This window comes from Scyliorhinus canicula, chromosome 6, assembly GCF_902713615.1.
Source record: "Scyliorhinus canicula chromosome 6, sScyCan1.1, whole genome shotgun sequence".
NCBI classification, from domain to species: domain Eukaryota; kingdom Metazoa; phylum Chordata; class Chondrichthyes; order Carcharhiniformes; family Scyliorhinidae; genus Scyliorhinus; species Scyliorhinus canicula.
Window position 1 is genome coordinate 125,505,617 of NC_052151.1, and position 18,724 is coordinate 125,524,340.

Below are 18,724 nucleotides of genomic sequence, written 5' to 3' on the forward strand. Positions count from 1 at the left end.
GCGATTTTCATTTCATTTAATTTCATATGGCATCTCCTCTTCACCTGTCGGTTAGCTGAGTGTTGGCCTCTAGATGGAGCTATTGTCCTGACAGGTGGGCAAATCATTTTACTTGGGAACTCATGTTGTGAATGCTCTACTGTGCAGAAAACAGCAACAGCTGAACCATATCTGTTGCAATTTTGTCACCTATGCAGAGATTATACATTTTACTTACAATGCGCTCAATTTCAAACTCAAAGGTATTGATATAATGTGTTTTATTTTACTCCCACATATGATTACCAAATAGGGCTGCCATATTGACCAACAAAACAGCAGTAACAGCACTTCAAAAGCAATGATTTGATTATGAATACTTGAGTACTATGCAGTTTTACTCTCCTTATTTAAGGAAGAATGTAAATGTGTTGGAGGCGGATCAGAGGTATACTAGACTGATACCTGTAATGAGCGAATTGTCTTATGAGGATAGGTTAGTCACACTGGGCTTGTTTCCACTGAGTTTAGAAGACTTGATTGAAGTATATAAGATCCTGAATGGTCTTAATGAGGTGGAAGTGGAAACATTGTTTTCTCTTCAAGTCCAGAACTAGGGGTCACTGTTTTAAAATTAGGGGTTATCTTTCTGGGAGATAGATGAGGGTTTTGCTACTTTGGGACTCTCTGCCGCAGATGATGGCAGACGGCAGAGGTACATTGATTCTTGTTAGAGATGGGAATCATTCAGAGGTAGATGGGTATGTGGAATTCAAAACACAAATTGATCAGCCATGATCTTATTGAACGGCTGTGCAGGCTTGAGGGGCTGAATGGCCTAATTTCCTATTTTGTATGTTAATATTACTGATTCCTGCATTTTCTAATGAATAAAATACTGATTCTAAAATCACATTCAACAGATTTTTAAGCCTCAGCTGTCTTGGAGATGGCATTAATACATTTATGTGAAAAGGAAATGATCTAAGATGCCAAATACCAACATTCTGCAGTTCCTGAGGCCTAAGTAATTCCATAGAATTATGGAATAACATTAGTTTCTCGCTGGTGGCATTCGCTCTGAAGTAATTGTTGACTGCAATAAGAGGAATATACTGCATTAAGTGTGTGATTTTAATTTACAACTTCTGGAGTGGATTCAACCAATGAGAAACTAATGCCTGTACCCTGAGCTATTGATTAATCCTTCCGGGTATGACTATTATGGAGTTGCAAATTGTGGTACTTGGTATTTATGTTCATTTTCTTTAAGTAATAAAGATCCATAGCACCAAATGAATTCTCACATTGTCTCAAAACTTCGGGCGCGATCTACTGACCATGTGGCACTCGAGCAAGTGCACAGTGCAGCTGATAGATCCAGGCAGAGGCCTCCCGCTGGCTTCCTGGCGGCCTTTATGCCTCGCAGGGCAACCCAAGTACCGTGAGGCGTCAGAATCGGACTCCCACCCAAAAGGGGTGTGGTCAAACGGCACACACCTAAGCAGGTTTTAAACTTACTTAGGCCCACTTACCCGAGGTCTACTGGCCTCCTGGGATCTACCGGCTTCCTGCAATTTACCAGTCTCCCCAGTGAGGCTGCAGCCGGGCGCCATTCAGCACACAAACGTGGAGAAGGTGAAAAGACACCTTGGGGGAAAGGTCTCACGAGCCAACGGAGGCTCCTAGATGGCATGGGGTAATGCAGAATGGCCCACTGGCCTTTTCCCTGGAATGCAAGCACCTTAGCACTATTCAGCTGGCACCATGGCATTGCCACCCTGGTATTGCCTGGATGGCACTGCCACGCTAGCAGGAGCACTGCCAGGGTGGCAGTGCAAATGTGCCTGGGTGGCACTGCCAAGGGTCAGGGCCCGAGGGGGGGGTCATGCCCCTGAAAGGGGGGAGGAAGGACATATGAAGCGGGGGGGGGGGGGGGGGTTTGCAGGGCAGGTACGTTTGGGAGGGGGGGGTGATGGGTGGGGGTCGTGGTGGGTAGTCCTGCAAGGAGGTGTCACGGGGGTCTGAAGGGGGGGGGGGGGGGGGGGGAGAGCACCACATACCCAGTGACCCTTTAGCATAATGTCCTCACTTTGGGAGGATGGGTAATGCCCAGGGTATATGTGGGGGGGGGGGGGGGGGGGGGGGGTGATATTCCCCATGGGTGGACGACTGAGCTCACTTAGAGATCACAGCACCATTTCCAAATGGCGGCCCAATCCCGGAGTTCAGCTCCCCAGTGCTGAAAAAATTTCCAAGTATGGTCTAAACTGTTGAGAAACTCCAAAAAAGTGACTAAGGGTGCAATTCTCCATAAAAATCTCTTAAACGTGGTAGCCAGCGGGAATTGCCAGGAGCATCCTGGCGCTTGGCCCAGCGAGGCCGGCAACGCAATTCAACGTTATTTGGTCCATTTAACAAGGTCTCACGGGCTTCTCGCTGCAAATGACGGCTCATCAGCTGATTCACCGGGACCGCGCTTGCCAGCCCACCCGTGAACAAGTTGGAGCAGCACTTAAGCTGCACTTGTTCAGCCAACCCCAGCCAACTCGCAGTAATGGCACCGAGGAGATGAGCCCCAAGTTTGGCTCCAGACAGGCAGTGGGGTGCCAGGCATCAGAATTCTCACCTCCTTTGAGGAGTGGGTCCTGGAGGTGACCCGGGTGGCCGAGTACAGGGCGGTCACCAACGCGGAGGCTGGCGGATACCGCAGGAGGTGAGGAACCACCGAGCTCCACCCGGAGAACCTGTCAAACATGAGTAGTGATTGCCTTACTGACCTATCCCTCCCACTGACCACATGTCCATTCCCCCACAGGTCCTCCGGCCGGCCCCCTCTTCTCATTTCGAGAACACCTTGGAGGAGAGCTCTGAAGATGTAACTGTTATAGTCACGGCACAGCTATCATCCCCACCCTCCACAAGCACGTGTGGGGATGTTTGCTGATGACTGCACAATGTTCAGAACTGTTTGCAACACCTCAGACTCTGAAGCAGTCCACGTGCAAATGCAGCAAGACCTGGACAATATCCAGGCCTAGGCTGACAAGTGGCCAGTAGCACTTGCACCACACAAGTGCCAATCAATAATCATCTCCAATAAGAGTGGCTACTCTAAATAATGTGGCTACAAGGGCAGATCAGAGGCTAGGAATCCTGAGGCTGGTATCCACCTGTTGACTCCCCAAAGCATGTCCACCACCTAAAAAGCACAAGTCAGGAGTGTGATGGAATACACCCCACTTACCAGGCAGCTCCAACAACACTGAAGAAGCTCGACACCATGAGTGAAGGTGTCCAAGGTGTGGCACAGCTGGTGATGGCCATAGCCAAGGGTCTCGGCAGAATGTCTGACTCGCTGGGAGATGTCACCCAGTACCAGGCTGACCTTGTCATCAACAGTGCTATCAAGCAGCACTTACTCAGCAATAAGCTGGGACGTCTGGTGATCATCCACTTGGCACTTCTGGCTGTCGATTATTGTCGTTTGCACAGATGTGCTGGGCTCCTCCATCTTTGATGATAGAGTCTCCTCCTCCAGTGAGTTGTTTAATTGTCCACTACCATTCATAACTGGATGTAGCGGGACTGCAGAACTTAGTTTTGAAAAGACAGGCTATGCTTCGGGTGAATCAATCACTTAGTCCGGATGCTTGCACCAGATTGCTGAAGGAAATGGGAGTGAGGAAAGCAGAAAGGTTTGCCATAGTCTTCCCTCGATACAGGGGTGGTGCCAGAGTACTCAAGGGTGGAAAACTGACATTTGTTTTCAAGAAAGGGCACATGGACATTCCTTGTAACTGCAAGCCAGTCAGTTTAACATCAGTGGCGGTTAAGGTTTCCAAAATAGTAATCAGGGGGAAAATCAGTAGATGTTTGGAGAGGTTTGAGAGCCATTATCTATTTGCAAAAGGCACATTATGTTTGACCATGTAAATTTTAAGGCAGCGTTTGACAAGGTATCGAATAAAAGGTTAGTTAATAAATTGAGGCTTATGAAATAGGAGGGTCAATATCAGTTTGGCTAAAAAAATTGGCTTAAGGACAAAACAACGAGTCATGGTACATGGTTATTTTTTAGACTGGATGGTGGACATTTGAATTCTCAAGGATCAATGCTCAGTCCACTGCTTTCTTGATATCTATCAATGACTCGGGTATTGGAATACAGAGTGAAATTTCTAAATTTGGCGATGATACCAAACTTGGCCGTGTTTCAGAGAGTGAGGGTAATACCAATTTATTGCAATGGAATGTAGAAGAATAGGCCGACAAATCATAGAATCGCTCCAGTGAGGAAGGAGGCCTTTCGGCCCGTCGAGAAGCACCAACCCTTTGAAAAACCATCATACCTAGGCCCAATCCCTTGTTCTATTCCTGCAACACCGCCCAAAGGGGCATTTTGGAATGGCAAATCTACTTAACCTGCACATCTTTGGACTGTGAGTGGTAACTGGATCACCTGGAGGAAACGCACGCAGACACGGGGAGAAAGTGCAAACTCCATACATGCAGTCACCCGAGGCTGGAATTCAACCCTGGTGTTGTGAAGCAGCTGTGCGAACCCAATGGCAGGTGGAACATAATACGAGAATTGTGAGGCAATGCATTTTGGTATAAGGGGTGGTAACTGTCAACGTAGCCTCAATGGCACAGTTCTGAAGAGCACACAGGGACAGAGGGATCTTGGGTTCATTTACCCAGATTCTTAAAGATGACAGGATTTATTGACAGAAACATTAGCAAATCATATGGGATATTGGACTTTATAAATAAAGGTTATGAGAACAGCTTTTATAAAACTCTGGCTTGGCTAAAGCTAGAGTATTGTGTTCAGCTCAGGTCACCACACTTTTGAAAATATTCAAGTGTCTTTGAAGAGGGTCCTGGGAAGATTTACCAGAATCGTTTCAGGGTCGGGGGATTTTAGCTACAAGGTTAGGATGGAGAACCTGGGGTTCACAGGAGATGTGATACCGATATACAAGGTTATGACAGATTTAAGCTGTTCACAACAGCTGATCGTGCAAAGAACAGGGGGCATAAATTCAAGGTTTTGGCCAAGAGCTGCAGAGGGATGGGAAGAGGAATTTCTTTACGCAGCCAGTGGGAATGACTTTGGATTTGCTGCCTGCGAGGGCAGTGGAAGAGAAGACCGGCAAAGATTTTAAAATGAAATTGAATGGGCACTTGGGGAAGCTAAACTGGCAGAGCTATGGTGATAAAATGGGGAATGGAACAGACTGGATTGCTCCACTGAGAGCTGACAAAGACTCAATGGGCCAAATAGTCCCCTCTGTGCCATAATGATTCTGACTGTCAGGCACTTGCAGAACGTTTATCTAATCACAGCTGACTGAATGGGAGGAAAACACATGGATAGTGTTGATCATGCCTCTTCATGCCCCTGCCCCCTCAGTGGTATAATCACATTTCTTTTAGAAATGTTTGATATAAATGCTAAATAAGGATACACAATTAATGGCCGCACAAAAAAGTTGCTATTTAATAAATCAAGTGATGTTTTAAAAATATATATTTTATTGAGGCGCTTATATGTACATCAAACACAACCATAAAAAAGCAAGCAAACAGGAATGCAAATAATCAAAACAAAAAAATATCTAACACCCCGGCCTCCCGTTTCCCAACTCCCCCCGACGTCCTTTTCACCCCCCACCCCTCTCCACCCACTGCTGACATTTTAACTATTTTCGAAGAAGTCGATGAATGGCTGCCATCTCCAAGCAAACCCCTCGACAGACCCTCTCAAGGAGAACTTTATCTTCACCAGCCTGAGGAACTCTGCTAGGTCGCTCACCCAAACCCTCGGTTTTGGTGGTCCTGAGTCCCGCCATTCCATTAAGATCTGTCTCCGGGCTACTAGGGAGGCAAAGGCCAGGACATAGATACATAGAAGATAGAAGTAGGAGGAGACCTTTTGGCCCTTCGAGCCTGCTCCACCATTTATCACGATCATGACTGATATTCCAACTCAATAGCCTAATCCTGATTTCTCCCCATAACCTTTGATCCCATTCTCCCCAAGTGCTATATCTAGCTGCCTCTTGAATATATTCAATGTTTTCGCATCAACTACTTCCTGTGGCAATGAATTCCACAGGCTCACCACTCTTTGGGTGAAGAAATGTCTACTCATCTCTGTCTGAAATGGTTTAACCTGAACACACCCACCATCGGAAATATTTTCCCTGCATCTACCCTGTCTAGTCCTCTCTCGCTTCTTTCGCAGTGGAGGGGTTCGATGATTTGTCGGCCTATTCTTCTATATTCCATTGCAATCAATTGGTATTACCCTGACTCTTGCCCAAACATACCCCGATATTAGTGCATTCACCCTCCTAAGAAAAAGCCTTTGGAATGAAGGTTGGGAGATTCTGGACCACAAATAAGAACCTCGGGAGAACCGTAATTTTCATCGATCGCACCCTTCCCGCCAGCGACAGATGGAGCACATCCCACCTCCTAAAATCCCCCTTCATTTGCTCCACCAACCGAGCCAGATTCTGTTTGTGCTGCTGCTCCCATCCCCGTGCCACCTGAATGCCAAGCACCTAAACCTCACCCCCACTACTCTAAACAGCAACTCCCTTAACCTCCTCTCCTCTCCCCTCGCTTGGATCGGGAAAACCTCACTCTTCCCCGTATTCAATTTGTACCCCTAGAACCGACCAAATTCTTCCAATATGCACTATCCCCTGCTAATCCCTTGACGCTCTAAACGCCATTGCCAAAGAGCAAAGAGCAATGGGGAGAGTGGGCATCCCTTCCTCGTCCACGATGCAACCTGAAATACCCCAAACTCACCCGGTTCATTTGCACACTCAATAACGGCGCCTGGAACAACAACCGGGACATGGTTAACAAATGCCTGTCCAAACCCAAACTGCCCAACACCTCCCACAAATAGTCCCACTCCACCTGGTCAACGGCTTTCACTGCATCCATGGCGACCACACTTCCATACTTCGTTATAACATTTAACAACCACCTAATGTTAGCCAACAGGTGCCTCCCCTTTGCAAACCCAGTCTGACCCTCCCCTATCACCTCCACACGTGAGGCCAGGATCTTGGCCAACAACTTAGCATCCACCTTTAGTAATGAAATTGGACGGTAAGACCCACACTGCTCCGGAACCTTAACCCTCTTTAAAATTAAGGAGATCGAAGCCTGCAATAGCATAGGGGGGGAGCACCCCCTTCTCCCTCGTCTCATTGAACGCCCTTACCAGTAGGAGCCCCAGGTCCCCTGAAAACCTTTTTTAAAGTTCCACCGGGAACCCATCCGGGCCACGTCTGATTTGATTTGATTTATTATTGTCACATATGTTATGTTTCTTGCATGCTATGCAGACAGCGCATTCCGTACATAGGGAAGGAACGAAAAACTACAGAATGTAATGTTACAGTCATAGCTGGGGTGTAGAGAAAAGATCAACTTAATACGAGGTAGGTCCATTCAAAAGCCTGATGGCAGTAGGGAATAAGCTGTTCTTGAGTCGGTTGGTACATGACCTCAAACTCTGGTATCTTTTTCCTGATGGAAGAAGGTGGAAGAGAGTATGTCTGCAGTGCGTGGAGTCCTTAATTATGCTGGCTGCCTTTTCCGAGGCAGCGGGAATTGTAGACAGAGCCAGTGGATGGGAGGCTGATTTGCATGATGGATTGGGCTACATTCACAACCTTTTGTAATTTCCTGCAGTCTTGGGCAGAGCAGGAACCGTACCAAGCTGTGATAGAACCAGAAAGAATGCTTTCTGTGGTGCATCCCTAAATGTTGGTGAGAGTCGTAAATGTCATGCCAAATTTCCTTAGTCTACTGAGAAAGTAGAGTCATAGGTGGGCTTTCTTAACTATAGTGTCGGCATGGGGGGGGGACCAGGACAGGTTGTTGGTGATCTGGACACCTAAAAACTTAAAAACTCTCGACCATTTCTATTTCGTTCCCATTGATGTAGACAGGGGCATGTTCTCCTCTATGCTTCCTGAAGTTAATGACAATCTCCTTTGTTCTGTAGACGTTGAGGGAAAGATTATTGTCGTAGGCACCAGTTCACCAGATTCTCTATCTCATTCCTGCACTCTGTCTCATCATTGTTTGAAATCCGACCCACTACGATGGTGTCATCAGCAAATTTGAAAATCGAGTTGATGGGGAATTTAGCCACAGTCATTAGTGTATAAGGAGTATAGTATGGGGCTGAGGACACAGCCTTGTGGGGCACCGGTGTTGAGGATGATCGTGGAAGAGGTGTTGTTGCCTAGCCTTACTGATTGTGGCCTGTGGGTTCGAAAGTTCAGGATCCAGTCACAGAGGGAGGAGCCGAGGCCAAGGCCACGTAGTTGGAGATGCGTTTCGTAGGAATAATGGTTTTGAAGGCTGAGCTGCAGGCAATAAATAGGACTCTGACATAGATGTCTTTGTTATCTCGGTGTTCCAGGGTTGAGTGCAAGGCCAAGGAGACGGCTTCTGCTGTGGACCTATTGCAGCGGTAGGCAAACTGTAGTGGATCTAGGCAATCCGGGAGCAAATCAAGGCTATGATTCGTGCCATGACTAACTTTTCGAAGCACTTTATAATTATGGATGTCAGAGCCACTGGACGATAGTCATTAAGGCACACTGCTTGGCTTTTCTTTGGTACAGGGGTGATGGTTGTCTTTTTGAAGCAGATGGGGAGCACATACTGTTGCATCGAGAGATTGAAGATGTCTGTGAATACTCACGCCAGATGATCCGCGCAAGACATGAATGCTCGTCCGAGTACCCCATCCGTGCCAGTGGCTTTCCATGGGTTGACCTTCGAGAAGGCTGCTCTGACATCTGCAATGGTGACCACAGATATAAGTTCATCTGAGGCTTCCAGGTAGAGGGCATGCTCTCGCTGACCATCGCCCCCATACCCTCCCAACACCTCTACCAGCCCAGTGGGGGCTCCCAGCCCCTCCACCAGATCCTCCTCCACCTTAGGGAACTCTAGCCCATCCAAAAGATGCCTCATTCTGTCCACCCCGGCTGGGGGTTCCGACTCATATAGTCTCTTATAAAAGTCCCCGAACACAGGAAACTGCAAATTCTCCCCATGTCTGCATGGGTTTCCTCCGGGTGCTTCGGTTTCCTCCCACAAGTCCCGAAAGACATGCTGTTAGATGAATTGGACATTCTGAATTCTCCCTCCATGTACCCGAACAGGTGCTGAAATGTGGTGACTAAGGTCTTTTCACAGTAACTTCATTGCAGTGTTAATGTAAGCCTACTTGTTACAATAAAGATTATTATTGTTATTATTTACCCCCACTGGGTCTAAGACCATACTACCCCTCCTATCCTTCACCTTTCCAATCTCCCTCGCCGCCTCCTGCTTCCTGAATTGGTGTGCCAACATCCTACTCACCTTGTCCCTGTATTCATAATGTGGAGATGCCGGCGTTGGACTGGGGTGAGCACAGTAAGAAGTCTTACAACACCAGGTTAAAGTCCAACAGGTTTGTTTCAAACACGAGCTTTCGGAGCACGGCTCCTTCTTCAGGTGAATGGAAAGGCTTGTTCCAGAAATGTTTATATAGACACAGTCAGAGATGCCCCGGAATGCGAGCACCTGCAGGCAATCAAATCATCAAAGATGCAGAGAGAGAGGTAACTCCAGGTTAAAGAGGTGTGAATTCACACCTCTTTAACCTGGAGTTACCTCTCTCTCTGCATCTTTGATGATTTGATTGCCTGCAGGTGCTCGCATTCCGGGGCATCTCTGACTGTGTCTATATAAACATTTCTGGAACAAGCCTTTCCATTCACCTGAAGAAGGAGCCGTGCTCCGAAAGCTCGTGTTTGAAACAAACCTGTTGGACTTTAACCTGGTGTTGTAAGACTTCTTCCTGTATTCATAGACTGCTCCCCTGGCCTTCCTCAGCTGCCCTACCGCCTTACCCATAGATATTAGTCCAGTCTCCATCTGGAGTTTCTGCCGCTCCCTCAACAACCCCACCTCCAGGGCTTCCAAATACCTTCTATCCACCTGCAGAACCTCCTCCACCAACCTCGCTATCTCCCCCGCACCGTCTTGTTTCTTTTGCACCCGTATTGAAATAAACTTTCCCCTCACCACTGCCTTCATTGCCTCCCATAGCATGGCGGCCGAAACGTCACCCGTGTCATTCAGCTCCACATATCCCCGAATCGCAGCCCTCACCCGCTCACAAACCTCCTCATCTGCCAACAGTTCCACATCCAACCTCCACTGTGGGCGCTGGGACCCCGCTTCCTTAGCCTGGTTTGATCCCCGATCTTCAGGTGCGTTTCCTGCAAGAATGGCACATGCGCCTTTAAGATCCTCAAATGCACGAACATGCGGGACCTCTTGACCGGCCGATTCAACCCTCTCACATTCCATGTGTTCAGCCTCCTCCTCCTCTCCCCACCACCCTCCCCCATCCGCCGATCAACCATGGCCCCTCCTGGGCCAGCTTCCGGCTCGCGTCCCACACCCCACCAGGCCCGCCTTCAGTTGTCCACCGTCATCAACCCCCCTCATACCATATTTCAAAAGTCCCTCCCCTGTCAGCAGTCGCCCCCCCCCCCCCAAACACATTGAGCAACAATTCCAACCCTCATCTACACACTAACCACCTGCTTACCCATCACTGCGCTTCTGTGTACTAGCCCGCCCAGCTAGCCTTTAGCCCCCAACTATGGCACCTAGTATCCTAACCCCCTCTGACAACCCCCCCCCCCCCCCCCCCCCCCCGCCCTGCTCACACACTACCATGGTGCAAATAACAATATCAACAATCAAAGACAAATAGAAAAAACGCAGAAGAACAAAGGAAAATAGCCCCAGGGAAAAAACAGAACCGAATGCACTCACCCATGACCCTCCCCATCCCCTCAAAGCAGCCCCAAGTGCAGTCCACGAACAAAAAAACCCCAACAAAGGTTCCCTCACCCCCATCTCCCTGTCCTCCCAGGGAGACGTTACAGTCATAACATTCACAGAAAAAAAAAACAAACAATCCACCCCAAGAGAAAAAACAAAAAAGGGGGGGGAAGGGGGGGAAACCCACATCCCGACCTCCTCGGCCAGGGGGACAGGGAGAACCAACTTCCCCAAACACCTCCACCGAAGTTCAATGTTCTCCCTCTCCTGTCAGTCCATTGTCTCTCGCAAATACCATCACTTCCCCGGCATCCCAAAATAATATTCCCCACCATTGTAGGTCACCCAGAGGCGGGCAGGGTACAGCACCCGAACTACGGCCCTTCTTAAAGAGAGCAGCTATCATTCTGTTAAAGCCCGCTCTCCTCTTTGCCAGCTCCGCACCCAGCTCCTGGTCCACCCAAAGTTCGTTGCCCTCCCAGGTACACCGCTTCGTCTGCCTGGCCCACCTCAAGATCCTTTCTTTATCAAAGAGCCGATGCAACCGTACCACCATGGCCTTTGGTGGCTCGTTACCTTGCGGCTTCCTCATTAGTGCCCTATGTGCCCGATCCACCTCCAGGATCAATTTGAAGACCCCCCTCTCCCAGCAACTGCTCTGGCATTTTGGCTACATACGTGCCAGCATCCGCTGTCTCACTGCCCTCCGGCAACCCCCCAGTCCTCAGGTTCTGTATCTGGGGGAGATTCTCCAGATCTTCCACCTTCTCCTGAAGCCGCTTCTGGGTATTGCGCAACGCCCCTATCTCGGCCGTCAACGAAGCAAGCTGCTCCTCGTGCACCCCCACCGTCCCCTCCACCTTCTGGATCACCTGGCTTTGACGCTCCACGCTCTTCGCCAGGTCCTTCAGAGATTCCTTTCTCTGTTGGGTGAACATCTCATTCAGGATGTCCACCAGCTGCTCCATAGACCATTGAGAATATAGGGCTGGCCCCTTGCCCTGCGCCATCTTTCCCTGTGTCACAGGAAAAGTTTCTTGCTCCGACAACTCCTTTTGCCTAAAACCACTTCTGGTCCACGAGTCCATCCACCGGTGGATTAAACTCTTCCTCCACCACTCCACCTTTTTTCCATCAAAACATCTGCCCGTTAATCGGGGGAAAAGTCCAAGAACACCGCCACAAGCGGGAGCTGCCAAATGTGCGACCACTCACACCATGGCCTCCACCAGAAGTCCTCGAGTGCTTTTTTTTTGTTACAATTATCATTTTTTAGAACTTTTAATTATTGAAATGTTAATGGGGGGATAGACATGAAAAGCCATGGGTGGGATTCCACCTTTCCCCACAGCGTGTTTTGTGGAGGTGGCCTGCCATTGGCCGGAAAAGGGATCTTCTGGTCCCACCACTGCCATTCTCTCCGCCTCACCCACCATTCTTTCAGATCTTTCCTGTCCTATACAAGTGCCATTTGCTGATGAATAGAGGAACACAAAATCATCCCAATGCCAATGTTCAAATACGTCCAATGTTGAAATAGTTTAAATCTCACGCTATCCAGGCTGCAGTATTTTTTTCCTGTTCGTGATTAACTATTTTAAACGGTGGAATTTATGATGTCGTTAAAACATCAATGATGTTTGAGATTATTCTCTTGTTGAGTTCCTCACCAAACTTTCACTGTATGCCACCTTGTTTTAATTTACTACTACTTAAACTTTTAAAACTATCCATTCATTGAAGGTATGGAAGACCAGAAAGCAGTGGTACCCTGCCGAGATAACTAAAGTGTTGTCTACAGGTCAAAACCCAGTTTTAACTACCACCTACTAATTTACTCATTTACCTTACAGGACATCAGTAATTCGTTTGATGTTTAGATTTCTATTTTTTTATTTGGAAGTATAAAGCTGTTTCTGTAAGAAGAAGCTGTGCAATTATGTTTCAAATGCCGTGTTCCCTCCAATTAACTGAGCGTAAAGAAAAGTGCCTTATTGAAGATTCCAATCCACTCCTGGCCAGTCTTCCGTCTACCACTCTTAGATGAATTTGAGTTCGTCCGAAACCCTGGGCGCGATCTACCAACCACGTTGCGGCTGAAAAGCAGCGAGCCACAGCACGGTAAATGATGGGAGATCCCGCTCCCGAGATGGGAGATCTACCCGCCTCGCTACGCTTCGCAAAATCTGATCCAGCGAGACACTGCGTTGTGAAGCCATATCGCATTGTGGACGGGGCCACTTTTTGGATAATCTGCATATTAGAGTAAAACACCTAGTTTCACTCTAATATGCAGTTTCCTGAGGTAACTAAGGCTTTCGGATCAATCCCCTTCACCTTGGAGAGCTCGGGCGAACGAGGTTCAGTACTGGTCTCCACAAATGGGGATTAGATGGAACGGTACTCATAGGGGTCTCCTACACAAGTGCCATTTGCTGATGAATAGAGGAACAGAAAATAATCCCAAAATTATTCCTATGCCAATGTTCAAATACATCTAATGTTGAAATAGTGTAAATCTCACACTATCCAGGCTGCACTCATTTTTCCAGTTTGTGATTAGTTATTTTAAACGGTGGAATTTATGATGTTGTTAAAACATCTAAGGCTCCCAGGTGCTTTCCCTCTGGGCTGGGTGGTACCCTGGCACTGCCAACCTGGCACCCTGGCACTGCCAACCTGGCACCCTGGCACTGCCAACCTGGCACCCTGGCACTGCCAAGGTGCCCAGGTGGCATTGCCAGGCTGGGCACTGTAAAGGTGCCAAGCTACCATTTTTCACGCCCTTGTGTCAGGCTGCGGGGTGCACTGTCCATGTGTGGGAGATGCAGAAGGGCCTGAGGACTCCCTTATAGTGAGTTGGGGCTGGGGGCGGAAGTGATCATTGGGAGCTTGTGAGATTGGGAGCGGGGCTCCTCAGTGCAGAAAATGTGGCAGAGTGTGGCGTCGGGTGCATGTTCTCCACTGAGGCCCCATATCTAACCAGGTGGGCGTTAGATAGCGAGGTGTTTGTAGGCGCTGCAAGCACCGGGAAACACACGGCTAAACACGTTCATTATGGGACTCTGTTCCCATTTGGTTTGATCGGGCCCCCTATCTCGCATCGAGGGCTGATCCCCTAACATCCCTTTGTTCATTGACCTATTTGAACCCTGGTCTGACAATGCCTCAATTTTAAAATTCTTGACCTTGTTTTCAGTTCCCTCCATAGCCTCGTTCTTCCCTATCTCTAACTTCTCTTAGTCTGTCACCTCTGCAGTCCTCCAATTCTGGTACTTTGCACATTCCCAATTTTAATCATAAGTAGCCGGTGCCTTCAGTTTCCTAGGTGCTAAATGCTGAGTTTCCCTTCCTAAACTGCCTCATTTGTCTACCTCTCTCTCCTCCTTTACAATGCTTTTAAAAATGCCTCTTTGATCATGCTTCTGATCAACTGCCCTAATATTTCCTCACATGGTCCTTGCCAACCTTTGTTTGATAATGCTTCTTCGGCCATTTTACGATGCTAAAAACTGCTATCTAAATATAAGTTACAATAATATCCTCTTGACATATTTACCATTCTTACACTCTTGAATTTGGATCATTGTGTAAATTGCTCTCGCCCTCCTCCCTACAACTCCCAGCCAACTGCACCCCTCTCCCTGTGAAACAGATGGCCCTTCTTTAAAATTCTTCCAGACGTTTCCAGAATTCTGCAATTCCTGCCGCCTTCCAAATCTCCATGTTTAACACTGGACTCATCAGAGAGCACAATGATAAGTGTCTGGCTATCCATGTTCAAAATGTGACCATTGAATAATTCCAATCACATAATTTCTCCCCAAAAACATAGTTAACATTCATAGACTGTTGATAACCAACTCTTAATATTAGCATTTCTAAAAGTCAATCCTGGTATAGAGGTATGTCCCTCAAAGTTGGAACACAATGGGGGTGGATTTCTAGGCCTGTTCTACTTGTCCAGTGCTACCTTGACAGATAAACCATAGAATTTATGCAAAACAGAATTATGGTGGTGTGGGAAAATCTTCATGGAAATTCAATCATGGCCTTCCACCCACCATGTCTTTAAAAGTGCCAAAAAAAAAGCATTAACAGCGTCTTCAAATTTTACAAGCTTGTGTATCTAGTATTGACTGATAGTGCAGAGTTAAATGAAGATAGCAGCCTACATGTTCACTACTGTAAACTGGGGAAGGTAAGAATGACAACTTTAGATATTTAAACCCCTGGTTAAGCTCCTCCTGCAAAAACAAAAGGAAAATTAATGAAACCTCAGTGTTCATGTCATGGACATATCCTCCAATAACAGCTAGTAAAGTGAGCAATTTGGACAATTGCTGCCGGAATGTTCACACAATAGCAGGTCGCTGTGCAACAGACAATAAAGCTCGGGTGGCTTCATATTTGTCTTCAGAATGCAATTGTAGCAGATCTGTACCCATAAAAAGAGCTGGTTTTGATTTAAAATGTGAAGGGTTTCAAGATGTTGGATTTACGAGTTTGGCAATGTTGGGCTCTTTTTGTTTGTACCATCTGACTTGCCTTGACATTTAGATTGAGTACTGTAACCTGTAACTAATTAACTTAATAAGGAAAGTGTGAAAATCTGGTTTGATATTCTGGTTGGGCCAATCAATCCAAGATCTTTCAGGTGGAACAAAACTTAATTATTGTGAGTTATCATTGCTTGCTTAAGCAGGAAGTTCTCTATGATAAACTAAACTGTACTAACAGAAGCATATCTTGAAATAATACAGAAAAGTCCATGTTATTTTGAATGAGGTTATTGATGTTTGAGATGGCATGCCTGCACAATTTGTGCATAATGTTAGATTTATACTTTACAGTACAAGCGAAAAATGTAGAACATAAAGAAGGAATCACAGCAAACCGTTCCACAAAATATACATATGCTGCCGTTTATTTTTCAAAGTATTTCCTTTGGCAAAATTAAATTAAAAGATGTAGTCTTGAAAGTTATTTAACTTTCAAGGTGGCATAGTAATGAGCTACAATGGTTCACTCAAGTAAACGTGCCAATCTCCATTTATAAAGCACCTCCTTGAACAACATTTCTGGGTCTATAACTGTTTCCCACTCCTTAAAAGCTCATAATTTTCCACTTGACATGGGAACCAACTATTGTTAGACTATCTATTCACGGAGCCACAATACAAATCAAGCAGATAGTGGATCTATTTGAATCCAAATACATGATCATTGTGACCCTCAACCATGTCCAATTTATTCCTCCATGAAGTGTCTTATAGAACGTTTTGTTATGTTAAAGGATGTTTAATAAATTTAAGGAAGATTGGCATTTCTATAGCAGTTTATTCTTTATTGTTGTGTGTTCTCAAGGTGAAAATGACCATGTTCATCATCTGGGGTGTTTGGTAGTGTTCCAGTGAGTATGTAGGTGACTGCTAAGATTGATTTGTGTCCAGAAGGTTCTGCTGCAAAAAGAGCAGGATACTGCAGATGATTGAGGTTGGACAAGTTTCTGACTCGGGATTTCCTCTTCTATTTTCTCTACCTTTAAAATTTGCTTTGAAACAAAGCTGCCCCATTTTTGATTTGGTTGAGCCAGGGTCAGCAATCCTCTCCCAGGACTCAAAGTTGATATCAAAACTCCTACATGAAGGTCTTTGAATGTCCTTGCGGCACTTCCTTTGACTCACATGAGAGTGCAACCCACACTCAATTTTTGCACAGAAGATTCACTTTGGTAAGTGAGTGTCAGGCATTCTGGCTACATGACCAGCCCAACTCAGTTGTAACTTGCTGAATATGGTGGATATTTGCTGGATATTTGGCATGCCAGCTCAAATGAGCACCCCCGTGTCTCCTCTTTTGTCCTGCCACCTTATTACATTGTGCTTCTCATTCCATGAATTATTTTGAAGTGCAATCATTGTTATGTAGGCAAATGTGGCACGTGTTTTGCAAAAAACAATATTTTTACAAAAACAGCTGAGATAAATGGACCAACCGGAAACTGCTTTCAGTGGTATTGCTTGAAGAAAGTGTTGGCTAAGACACCAGGAGAATACCCGCTCTTCAGATTGTACTTCGGAATCTTTAATACTTGATTTAAATCATTGGAATAGTAGGCCTTTGCCTTGATGTAGCATTGCACCTGTGGGATGGCCGACCAAATAATGCAGTGCATCTTCAGTACTGCATTGGTTTGTCAACTTAATGCTAAAACTCTGGCGTGTACCTTCAATAACCATAACCTAATGTAAGCTTCTGTCACTTAATCTTTAATTTGTAGGTACAAATTACTGCTATGTTGGAAAAAGTGAATCTCTAGTATTTCATCTGAACAGCTCATTCTTCATTTTTTCAAATTCCTTCATGGGATGCAGGCTTCACTGGCTAGGCCAGCATTTATTGCCCATTCCTCATTGTCTTGGAGAAGGCGGTGGGGAGTTGTCTTCTTGAACCACTGCAATCTATGATTTGTAACACCCATAATACTAGAAAGGAAGTTTCAGGATTTTGGCCCATTTGCTGTGTTCTCTATTTTGCTTTACCTGGATGGCTTGGATGCATAGTGTTGAATAAAGAACATAAAGATTTGTTAACGAACAAAATTATAAATTTCTTACACTACTAACTAAAATTCGTTCACAATCCTAAAGTAGAAGGTTTCTATATTAAACTATGCTATCTCTAAGTGCAGAACGCTCAAATATGCAACTGCACTCTCTCTCATGTCTCACCATCTTCTCTAATCTTCTGTCCCACAAGGCTCAGTCTCATCCCTTATATACTCATAGGACTAGCTCCCTCTAGTGGCTGTATACATTTCATTAACCCTTGCATTGCTTTCAAGTATGATAATACCCCACCATTGACATTGAAGGAATGGCATTCCAAGTCTCGGGTGGTGTGTATATTGGAGAGAAATTTGCAGGATTTAGGCTTCCAAATTGATGAGAGTATACATATGTTTGTTATGGGGAGGCAGGTATCACAAGCTAATTCCCGTGCTTGAAATTTTCAGTTGGAGATAGCACATTGAACAGAAATCCTGATTGATTTTTATTTTCATATCTTGACCTGAATTAATGTGATCAATTATGATGCCTTCTCACTGCTCTGATAGAAGTCTGCATTTCAATTATTGCACAGACAATGCCTCACACTGAAAACTAGACAAGTAATAGATACCCTAGAGTGATTATGGGTTCAATTGTATGATTCAGATGATCTATAAACAAAGTATAGACAGTTCAACATGAAATACAATCTGAAGCCCCTCAAGTAGGTTACAGACTCCAACATTCACTTAATTATTCGTGTTAGAATATTCAGCCTATTGTGTGCAGATACATTTAAATTTTCTTTTGTTTATTTTGTAATTGCTAAATGCTGCTACGTCCTCTGTCCGCAAATAAAGCTGCTTTCCAAAGTCCTTCATCCAGATTATTTTAAGCAGTCCACAGTTGATTCTGGAAAGTTTTTGGCACAGTAGTTATACCAGTCCTTCGTAAACAACCATTTACTTTACATCAGAGCAGTTTGTTTTCTTTTTTTCAAAGGCAGTGATCCATTTGAATTGTGGATTAACATGAAGTGTTTTCAGTAGTAACTCATCTTTAGTGTGAAGTGATTGGGGCTTGCTATACGTGATTACCATTCTTAAGGTAGACTTAAGATACTTATACATAGTTTTCAACAACTTTACAGAAGCTGAAAATCTCTTTTATGGCACAAAAGTGATGCCGTGACCCCGAAGAATTATTAATAACCAGATTGTTTAAGACCATAGGTCACGTCTGTTTATTCCTTTAAAGTCCTCTGCACATTGTGATCATCGGCAGACAAACAATTC

The 18,724-nt window shown here is 45.8% G+C and overlaps 1 protein-coding gene across 12 annotated transcripts in view; it reads left to right on the forward strand.

Annotated features, from left to right (window-relative positions):
- dtnba (dystrobrevin, beta a) overlaps window positions 1–18,724 on the forward strand; it is a 705,977-nt gene that overhangs the window by 610,072 nt on the left and 77,181 nt on the right. The window lies entirely within an intron of this gene.